This window comes from Lolium rigidum, chromosome 6 (assembly GCF_022539505.1).
Source record: "Lolium rigidum isolate FL_2022 chromosome 6, APGP_CSIRO_Lrig_0.1, whole genome shotgun sequence".
Taxonomy (NCBI): domain Eukaryota; kingdom Viridiplantae; phylum Streptophyta; class Magnoliopsida; order Poales; family Poaceae; genus Lolium; species Lolium rigidum.
The window spans coordinates 320,142,727-320,154,042 of record NC_061513.1 but is presented as its reverse complement, the minus strand read 5'-3'; the positions used below and the strand labels follow the sequence as shown (position 1 = coordinate 320,154,042).

General features: G+C 48.8%; 1 pseudogene; it reads left to right on the top strand.

The window, feature by feature from the left end:
* The first annotated feature begins 6,985 nt into the window (after positions 1-6,985).
* LOC124667717 lies at positions 6,986-9,705 on the top strand (annotated as a pseudogene).
* Positions 9,706-11,316: the final 1,611 nt, after the last annotated feature.

Sequence of the window (11,316 nt, the reverse complement as noted above, 5' to 3'; positions counted from 1 at the left end):
GCTTCTTTCTCGTGGCTTCTCGAAGATAATCGGCCGTGGGCCGCAATCAAGTTGTGCCACGGGTGCTTCGTCTAATCCCGGAGCACTAAACTCCGTCGGAAGGATGAACACCATGTTTGTGTCGACCGATATCTCATCATTGGCTTCCTTTTATCGCGGGCGCCACTCTTTCTTTTGTGGCCGTCCTTCTTCGTCCAGCAGTTCGCTGAATTTTCGCGGCCAGATCCGGCCGCGCCTTCCTTAACGTGTGCAGGTATAACCTTTCGGCTTCCTCCAAACCACGTAGTCGCTGAACCCTACGCTTTTGGGAACGGCTGAGTCCATCAGGGCACCACCTTGGCCGGTGGTACTTATCTTCTTCTTCTTCATCATCGTCCTCTAGTTCATCGAGATCTTCCACCCGAGAGGACTCAGCGTGCTTGTTCCGAAGCGGGAGAGGCCCTAGACGTTTGAACACGGACACGTTAGCTGCATCCTTCTTCTTCTGTCTACATTCTGGGCAGTTGCCGATTGTAGGCAATCGGCTCATTCCTGAATCCCAGCAGTGTCTGAAGAAGGGACAGTCCCAGTGCCTATCCACGTTGATACGTCTCCAACGTATCGATAATTTCTTGTGTTCCATGCCACATTATTGATGTTATCTACATGTTTTATGCACACTTTATGTCATATTCGTGCATTTTCTGGAACTAACCTATTAACAAGATGCCGAAGTGCCGCTTGTCTGTTTTCTGCTGTTTTTGGTTTCGTAAATCCTAGTAAAGAAATATTCTCGGAATTGGACGAAATAAAAGCCCAGAGGCCTATTTTCTCACGAAGCTTCCAGAAGTCCGAAGAAGAAAGGAAGTGGGGCCACAGGGGAGCCAAACCCTAGGGCGGCGTGGCACCCCCTTGGCCGCGCCGCCCTGTCATCTGGGGCCCCTGTGCCCCCTCTCGACTTGCCCTTCCGCCTACTTAAAGCCTCCGTGACGAAACTTCCAGTACCGAGAGCCACGATACGGAAAACCTTACCGAGACGCCGTCGCCGCCGATCCCATCTCGGGGGATCCCGGAGATCGCCTCCGGCACCCCGCCGGAGAGGGGAATCATCTCCCGGAGGACTCTACACCGCCATGGTCGCCTCCGGAGTGATGAGTGAGTAGTCTACCCCTGGACTATGGGTCCATAGCAGTAGCTAGATGGTTGTCTTCTCCCCATTGTGCTATCATTGTCGGATCTTGTGAGCTGCCTATCATGATCAAGATCATCTATATGTAATTCTATATGTTGCGTTTGTTGGGATCCGATGAATAGAGAATACTTGTTATGTTGATTATCAAAGTTATGCTTATGTGTTGTTTATGATCTTGCATGCTCTCCGTTACTAGTAGATGCTCTGGCCAAGTAGATGCTTTTAACTCCAAGAGGGAGTACTTATGCTCGATAGTGGGTTTATGCCTGCATTGACACCTGGGCGATGTGATGAAAGTTCTAAGGTTGTGTTGTGCTTGTTGCCACTAGGGATAAAACATTGATGCTATGTCTAAGGATGTAGTTGTTGATTACATTACGCACCATACTTAATGCAATTGTCTGTTGCTTGCAACTTAATATCGGAGGGGGTTCGGATGATAACCTCGAAGGTGGACTTTTTAGGCATAGATGCGGTTGGATGGCGGTCTATGTACTTTGTCGTAATGCCCAATTAAATCTCACTATACTCATCATGATATGTATGTGCATTGTCATGCTCTCTTTATTTGTCAATTGCCCAACTGTAATTTGTTCACCCAACATGCTGTTCGTCTTATGGGAGAGACACCTCTAGTGAGCTCGTGGACCCCGGTCCAATTCTCTTTCTTGAAATACAATCTCATCGCAATACTTGTTTTTATCTGTTTTCTCTGCAAACAATCATCTTCCACACAATACGGTTAATCCTTTGTTACAGCAAGCCGGTGAGATTGACAACCTCACTGTTTCGTTGGGGCAAAGTACTTTGGTTGTGTTGTGCGGGTTCCACGTTGGCGCCGGAATCTCTGGTGTTGCGCCGCACTACATCCCGCCGCCATCAACCTTCAACGTGCTTCTTGGCTCCTCCTGGTTCGATAAACCTTGGTTTCTTTCAGAGGGAAAACTTGCTGCTGTGCTCATCATACCTTCCTCTTGGGGTTTCCCAACGAACGTGTGAAATACACGCCATCACACGTCGTCTTGCTCTCTTGACTTTTCCTTGGCGTGGCGCTCATATCTCTTCTCGTCGCGATCATGCCGACGATGTCTCCTGGCGTCCCTAGCCAGACGATCTCTTTCGTCATCGTTGTCGTATCGTCGGCGTTGGTCGTATTGACTCACGTATTTGTTGAGGAGGTGATCAGAGAGAGGTCGCTGATATCTCACATTCTTTACTTCTCCCTCTGTGACGTAGCGCTTGCCATCGTGCCGGAGCCGATCGCGTGGAACGGCTTCCTCCTTGTCCTCGTTATGAGAGCAGATGCCCTCGTCTCTGTCCTTACCAGAGTGGTGTCCAGGTCCTACCATGTTGATGTTGAACGAGAAACTTGGCTGGCACCTCCCAGGGTAAGTGTACTCCACCATGTTAACGGCGGGGAAGGGGTGTGTGTCGACTTTCATGGCGTACTGGCTGAAAATTAGACGCCCTTGTTCTATCGCCATTTGGATCTGCTGACGCCACACCCTGCAGTCGTTGGTGGTATGGGCGAACGTGTTATGCCACTTGCAGTATGGCTTTCCGTTCAGCTCCTGCGCCGTGGGGATCTTGTGGCCTTCGGGTAGCCTTAGCTGCTTCTCCTTAAGTAAGAGGTCGAAAATTTGCTCAGCCTTGGTGACGTCGAAGTCAAACCCTCTTGGAGGACCTTGTGGCTTAACCCACTTGCGGGACACGGGGCTTGCCCCCGAGTCCATTCAGCTACTTGCTACCTCTTGATCTCCCGCAGAGCCTTCATCTTCATCTGCCTCAACCAGGACCACCGCACGCTTGAATTTATCCTGGTATACCTCTGGGTGGCGCTGTTCATATAATGACAGCTTCTGCACCATGTGCGCCAGTGAAGGGTAGTCTGCTTGGGAGGCCACGTCCTTGATCGGTGATGCAAGACCCACCACCGCCAACTCGGCTCGCTTCTTTCAGTCACACGAGCCGAATAGCATCGGTTCCTAACGGTCCTGAAGCGCTGGATGTACTCTGACACCGTTTCTCCGCGCTTCTGTCGTACTTGCGCTAGATCGGCAATGCCAGCCTCGGAAGCCTCTGAGTGATACTGCATGTGGAACTGCTCTTCCAACTGCTTCCAAGTCCGGATTGAGTCCGGTGGCAGCGATGTGTACCACCCGAAAGCCGATCCTGTGAGGGACTGTGCGAAGAACCTCACACGCAGCTCGTCTGATGCTGAGATCGTGCCCAGCTGTGCCAAATATCGGCTCACATGCTCGATTGAGCTGGAACCATCTGATCCATTAAACTTGGAGAAATCAGGGAGCCGATATTTGGGTGGTAGCGGGATCAACTCGTACTCGTTGGGGTACGGCTTGGAATAGCCGATTGTCCTCCTTTTCGGCACCATGCCGAACTGGTCTTTTAAGATTGTACTAATCTGATCCGCGGTGCTGGCTGCAGGAGTCGAACTCTGAAGATTCGCCGGAGTGGCATACTTAGCCAGCCATGTTTGCTTTTCCAGCTCTGAGCCAACTGCAGGAGCTGAGCTCTGGAGGTTTGTCGGAGTGGCATACTTAGCTAGCCACGTCTGCATCTCAAGATCCGTTCCCGAAGTTCCTCCTGCTGTTCCAGAAGTCCCTGTTGTTGCACCTGGTTCGTGAGCGCCCAGTTACTGCAGTCTGTCACGTATGTGCACGTGTATCCGTGAGGGATCTCCTTAGGCGCCTCATACAAGAACTGGTAATCACTGGGGTCACCACCGATCTTGTAGACGACGTATGCCGGTGAACTCGGCACTTCTGGTGCTGCCAACGCGAATGGCAGCGGTGGTCGGGACTGGAGTGGCATCTCTCCTTGGTGAGTCCCTAGAGCTGGTCCCGACGGAGAGTACCGATGCCTCATGATTTCTGGATCACCCGAAGAGCGACACGCTCCAAAGTGTTCACCAGGCTCTCGGAATGGCGGTGCAGCGAATGAGCTACCATGAAATTAATCTCCTGACGCAGAGACCTGGTGCGTTCTTCTGACGGGGCGGACAGGTCCACTCCATCGAGCGCGCCTTCAGGTGAGAACCCTTTCCACCTGATGAGGTCGGCTTCGAGGATCGCTTTGACCTCGTCATACTTCTTCTTGAGCTCCTCGGTCAGATCCTCGTACGTGACCGGAGTACCTTCCGCCATCTCAGATGTAGATGGCGATGCCGTTGATGTCGAAGACTGTCCCACCGGGCGTGCCAGAATGTGTTGCGGTCAGAAACCCACCGGCGAGCAGCGACGGGCAACACAGTAGAGCCGGGAGGCTCCTAGGACTGCGGCTAGCCCTGGTCCCTCGAGCGACGGCCCGCAAAGACCCGGCACGCACGTCCGATGCTGGTGCAAGGGCGTGCCACCTGACCTATACCTGGTCAGGAAGGTGATGGATTTGCCTCGCTTAGTTTCCTGCATGGCATACACGTAAACATTAAATACGAGCCTCGATCGGCTCTCAGGTTGTCCTGTGAATCGGCTCAAGGAGCCGATCCACCCACGATTCGTACGAGGTGTACGATCACATGGTGGTCCTGCTTGATCGAAATAAAGCTAAAACGACCTACTACGATTTAGGATTCTCACCACATAATCGGAACATCCTACGCGTGATTGAGCCTGGCGGCCACGCACGGTGATCATAAACCGACCCTAGACAAGGCCTAAAAACCAACATGAAGTTGATCCCCGGAACATCCCGTCTAGGGCTAGCAAACTACACCCTACGTGCCATCTGGATCCTTCAACCCGTTTGTAAGGCCTAACTATGCGGATATTAAACTAATCCTTGAAGAACAAGGAGCAATCATAACGGATCGGATCTACTAAATAACGATCAAGCGAGGTGCCGCCCTTACACCTAAGATAGGTGTAAGGGCGGCTAGACGTCTAAGGGTTGCACGGACGAAAGCATATGATACGATGAAACAATGCTAACCCTAACACGTCTATGATAACTACGTTGCTCGCCATCAACAAGGCTTCGAGCACGAGCAACGCATGGACAGCGAATAAACGTGTATCGCCTAGATCGCAAGATGCGATCTAGGCAGCATGATGCTTACCCGGAAGAAACCCTCAAGACAAGGGAGTTGGCGATGCGCCTAGATTGGTTTGTGGTGAACGTGATTGTTGTTTATTCCGAAACCCTAGATACATATTTATAGTCCGTAGACTTTCTAACGTGGGAATAATCCCAACCGGGCACGAGCCAAACTCTATCTAACCGACACGTATCCTACTATATTTACAGATACACGGGCAAACTAGCCCAAACTTTGTATACAAGGCCGATTCATGTATTTCTTCCATGTATATTCTTCAAGCCCATCTTAATCGCGGCCCACCTCTGATCCGGTCAAATTCTGGTGATAACACCAGGCACAACCAGTTAAGGCCAGACCTTGGGTTTTCACCCTGAAAGGTAGGACACTGAAATTCATCTGTGTTGTCGACCCCACTTTCATACCGCTGTTGTGAAGCCCGGAACACCAAGCAAGTCTCTCAACAGCGCGGAGACTTGAACCTCCCTTAGCTAGTCCTCCCCTCCGGCCTTCATGAAATTCTCTTCTTCCGACTTTCATCATGGATCCATAGTCACTTGATGTCAACACAGAAAAAGAGCTTCGCGCCGCTCCCTCCAGAACCAATCGGCCGGAATAAAAGCATGGGTGCGCATGACCGAATACCACCGATCCAGCAAACTCCAGGCAAAAAGCACTGTTATATTCGCCGGTGGAGCCTTCCGGAACTCAACGCACCGGCCAGATCACGAGTCCAGGCCTCCGGTAAGTCTTCCTCTTCACGCAAGAGAGGCCCTAGGACCGCCGCCTTTATACAGGTCGGACCCCCACGTCGGCGACCATCCTGGGCTGGCCACTCCAACCCTCCACCGGCGACACCGGCGACGGCTTCCATGCTCCTCCATCACGCCACCGAATGCGGTGATAGATCGATAGATCCACCACCACCAACCGCAGGCCGACCCTCTCCGGCGGAGAAGAGGGCCACCTCCACCGTCGTACCCAAGGCTGCTGCCCCGGGCGACCTTGTGTCGCGGAAGAAGCCCGAGATCGCCTCCACTCACCGGCGAGAGGCGGGGGGGGGGAGGGGATGGCGCAGAGCCACCGCCGCCCATCACCCGCGTTGGCCCGCCGTATGCGTCGAGGAGGAGATCCCGTCCGCCGTCACCCACGTCGACGAGGAAGGGCCCCCGCCGCCGCCACGCCCCATGGGACTTTGCCCCGGCGGCGCTATCGGCGGTGGCGGCGGCGGTTAGGGTTGGGGTGGGGGTCGAGAGAGGTTGACACAATGAACACTTACATCTTGATGAAATTGGTTCGGTTGACATAGAGCAACGAAAAATCTCAAAGATCCATTAGTGAGTGATTAAATGGTATCATAAATACACTCTCTATTTATTTAGTAAATCAGAAATTTTAAGTACTACTACTATTCCTATCAAAAAATTATTAGCTACTTTTATTTCATTTTTTTTTTCATTTTGGCTTCTTTTTACAGATTTATTTATTTTGACCGCGAGTACCTTAACCCGTGTATTCCTAGTGTGGCCCATATACACGCACCATCCGTGTGGCCGTGTCGGAAGCCCGCAAAGAACATTTATGAGCTCAAGGGTTTCCCTGCGAGAGGCGGCGACGAGCAGCGCGAGGACGCACGGCGTACAGCGAAGGTTCCGAGACGGTGCGGGGAGGTCAGAGGATCTGTCGGCGGAGGTTCCGAGACGGTGCGGGCTGGTCAGAGGATCTGTCGGCGGAGCCTCAGCACTAATCGCCACCACCTTCAGGCCAACCGCCGCCACCCCCGGCAGCTGAAGCCAGTGAGTGCCCTATTGTGCTCTTGTTCGATTGATTGGCCAGAAATTCCTGTAATCCTCACTTAAGGTGTTGTGATAGTAAAGCTAATCCCATTTGATCTAGTCCATAGATCAAATCATCTCTACCCGAAACAAGGTTTTAACAAATATCACAGTGAAGTTTATAGCGTTTGACTTGATGATCTACTTCAATTCTAGCAAGTCAAGTGAAACTTCAGTTACTGTGGTAAGTTTTATTTGAAAGCGCGAAAATTCCCCGGATTTTCTATGCATGAATGCAATGCACACTTTGGTGTTCTCTCATTTTGTAGCCTCTAAACCTGGGATATTACAGCTACTTCCTCCATTTTATATATGTTATGGCTGATTTGGATGTATCTAGATATATTTTATGTATAAATGCATCCAACTCTTCGACAAATAATATGAATTGGAGGAAGTAGCACATAAGCAAGGAGAAGACACATTTGATAAGTTAATGTTGCAAGTTTCTGGTTGCTACCCATCAACCAATAAAAAACAACAAGAGTGTTAACCGTGCTCGAATCATCATCTTTTATAGATTTCTACATGAAAATCCTTTCAATTAATCGTCTTTGTCCTTGTTGATCTCACAAGCGTGTTCTTATTTTAACATCAAAATATATTATTGTCGAGAGATGAGGCAATGTGTTTGTGTTTGGCATCTTTATGAACGAAAAACATATAGGTTGGGTATGGAACTCTCTGGTTTACACAATGAACACTTACATCTTGACGAAATTGGTTCGGTTGACATAGAGCAACGGAAAATCTCAAAGATCCATTAGTGAGTGATCAGATGGTATCATAAATACACTTTCTACTCATGTCAAAAAATTATTAGCTACTTTTATGTCGTTTTTTTTTTTCCCATTTTGGTTTCACTTTACAGATGTTTTTATTTTGACTGCGAGTACCTTAACCCGTGTAGTCCAGTGCGGCCCATATACAGGCACCATCCGTGTGGCCTCGTCGGAAGCCCGCAAAGAACAGTTCTGAGCTCAAGGGTTTCCCTGCGAGAGGCGGCGGCAACGATTGCAGGCGACGAGCAGCTCAGGCGGACGCACGGCGTACGGTGGAGGTTCCGAGACGGTGCGGGGTGGTCAGAGGATCTGTCGGCGGAGTCTCAGCACTAATCGCCACCACCTTCAGGCCAACCGCCGCCACCCCCGGCAGCTGAAGCCAGTGAGTGCCCTCTTGTGCTCTTGTTTGATTCGCCGGATTGATTCATTCCCCTAGCTCAAATTTGTTTGCGGTAATTTGTTCTTTCATCTGCTTACAAATTGTTCAGTGAACAAGCGAGCCAAGATAGCAGAGCCGGAGGCCCGGGCCACCATTGTAGGCTCTTGTGTCCAGCTCAGAATTGACTACGAGCAAAGCAAGCAGCTTCCCATCGGCAAGCCTATCCTCTCCGACGTCATCTCCGCCGGGGGACACCTCTGGAGGATTGCCTTCTACCCGCATGGGAGAATGGTGGCCGACAAGGCCGAGTATATTTCCATCTTGCTCGTTCACACTAGCGAATCCAGAAGCGTCAGGGCCCAGTTCGAGGTCTTCATGATGGGAGGGGACGGCAAACCATGTACGTTGGACATACTAAGGATATGCGAAACGTTCAAAATCAGTGAGGACAGTGACGACTCATGGGGATGGGATCAGTTCATGAAGCTTAGTGATGTGGAGAAACATTTCTTAACAGAGGGACACATCACATTCGCATGCACGATCATGGTCATGGATGACAGCGCTATTCCAGTCCCGCCTTCAGACATCGGGACCCATCTTGGCCGCCTGCTAGAGCATACTGATGGTACAGATGTGTCATTCACGGTCGACGGCGAGAAATTCCCTGCTCACCGAGCACTGCTTGCTGCCCGCTCACCGGTCTTCAGAGGAGAGCTGTTTGGTCCCATGGCCGAGGCTACAATGTCATCGATCACGTTGCACGACATCACACCTGCAACATTCAAAGCTATGCTTCGGTTCATATACACGGATGAATTGCTTGCAGAAGTTGAGCCTCCTCCATTGAGATGTTTCAGAACCTACTTGTTGCGGCTGATCGGTATGCACTAGACCGACTAAAAATTATTTGTGCCCAGAAGCTATGGGAAAAAGTGTCGGTAGATACAGTTGCAACTATCTTAGCTTGTGCCGAAACCCATAACTGTCACGAGTTGAAGAACAAGTGCATCGACTTTTTTGCAGTGGAGGAAAATTTCAAAGAGGCAATGTTCACCGATGGTTATGCATTGCTAGTTCTGAAATTCCCATCAATTACTGCTGAGCTCAAAAAGAGGGTTAGGGCATAGCACGTCTATACCTCAGCCGTGGGAGCATAGCTTCAGTATTGTTTTGGTATATATATGGTGAGTAGTTTCTGACATCAGGTCAAGCATACAATCTCTGTTTGGGGAGCCTGGGAGCTCGATATTGCAGTATCTTGCTAAGTGCTGGGCTTAGTTGCTATGAGTACCGATAAGTGTGCTGTCAGATCACTCAGATGCAAAGTTAAGGACATCGTCGTGTTAAATCAGCATCCCATTCTGTTTTTGTTTCTGTGCTGGTTTGGACATGTTCTGTCCTGAAGCTTTTAGGATGTTCACTTTTGCTATGCTGGTCCATAACTATCTAACTATCTGTAGTCTTATCTCCATGAATATTTTATGATCAGTGCAAGTATGTCGGGAGTTAAAAATTCTGTGCACTTATGTTGTCATGACAAAGTTCTGGAATATGCCATTTGCATACTGGTATATTTACTTCTATTACTCATCTGATACTGAAATCAGTGGTGTCCAGATGGGACCTATCACGTGCAAAAAATACAGACTAGGTTTTGATTATTCAAAGTTATGAGAAGGGGGAACAGTTCGCTGATTATTAAACAGAGGATGAGTGTTCTATCGTAAATACAATGTGTATTTTCTTGGAAATGATACTTTGGCAATATAAATATGAAGTGCTATTCTTTTTTTCTAAAACCACCAAGCAAGTAATATTCCAAACATAGAAAACCTGGAGACATGGTTGTTAGGGTGGGGAGAGGGTGTGGGTATTACTGTATTAGGCTGGGTGCTGAACATTATTATGATGATCATTTTTCTTTAACTCCGAGAATCACAATTGAAGACATCATATGCTGTCTAGACGATTTTGTTCACGGAAGATGAAAGATTCTGAGAATGAGAAACAGATGGACTCGTACATATTCACTTTGAAGACATTCATATGCTGTCCAATCGAGCAGATCTTCTCATGTTTTGTACACCCCACGATGCATTTGGAGGTGTCATTTTGAGATGAAAAGCTTGATAAAATGTTAACAGTTGATCGGCTATTGAAAAAATTGTTTCCCGCATAAGATACATGTCTAACAGTTCCCAACAAAGTTAAGTAATAGACTTCGGCAGGCTAATGGCCAAATTTCCCGAGAATGAATACTGCAACCAGACATATGGATAAACAAATTTCTGCTATTCCCTCTGGCCCATCTTTGTTGGTGTGAATCTCCGTTTTAGCCTCTAGGTTTACTTATACTCGCTTTGTCAATTAAAAGGGGGCCAAAGGGAGTAACATATATAGCTCAAAAGTTGCAAACACCAAACACAGCGAATTGTACGAATTTACATATATCTAAGTCTGGTTTATAACTGAAACCAGCCAACGGCTTAGTATCCTCATTGCTTGGTTTGTTCTCTCTCTCAGCTTTAATTCCCCTCTCAGAATTCTCTGACCCTACAATTGCAAAGTAATACAGAGTGAAACCTGATGCTGAACATTGGACATGCTCAACACTGTAGCCGGGCAGAAGGAGGTGATCACTCCACAACATAAGGGTATATATTGTCTGAGGCACATTTTTTGCATAACCCTAATAAGGTGCTAATCTTTGTATCTCTGAACTTGCAGGGTGCTCTTAGGCTGCGCCAAATGGTTACCTTGTGAACAACGCTGCCTGCCCTGCTGCCCTGGTCACAGTTCTCAAGCCAACGACCACTGTCACACTTCTCAAGCCAACGACAACCGATGATCTTATCGGCGAAAATACCACATGTGCTTTATTTTGTTGAGTCCAGTTAGCTGCAACTCACTGAATTATGTGTAATAATCAACAATTAGCGTTCTGAAGATACCATGTCGTATATTTGTGTGCTTATCTTTAGCCTCGCGACACTGTGCTGTTATTTGTTGCACGAGTGATGTTTATATAGTTCTTTCTGTAAGAACAAATGGATTTTGCTATTGTTCTGGATAGTCCTTTTTCTGCTCAGGCT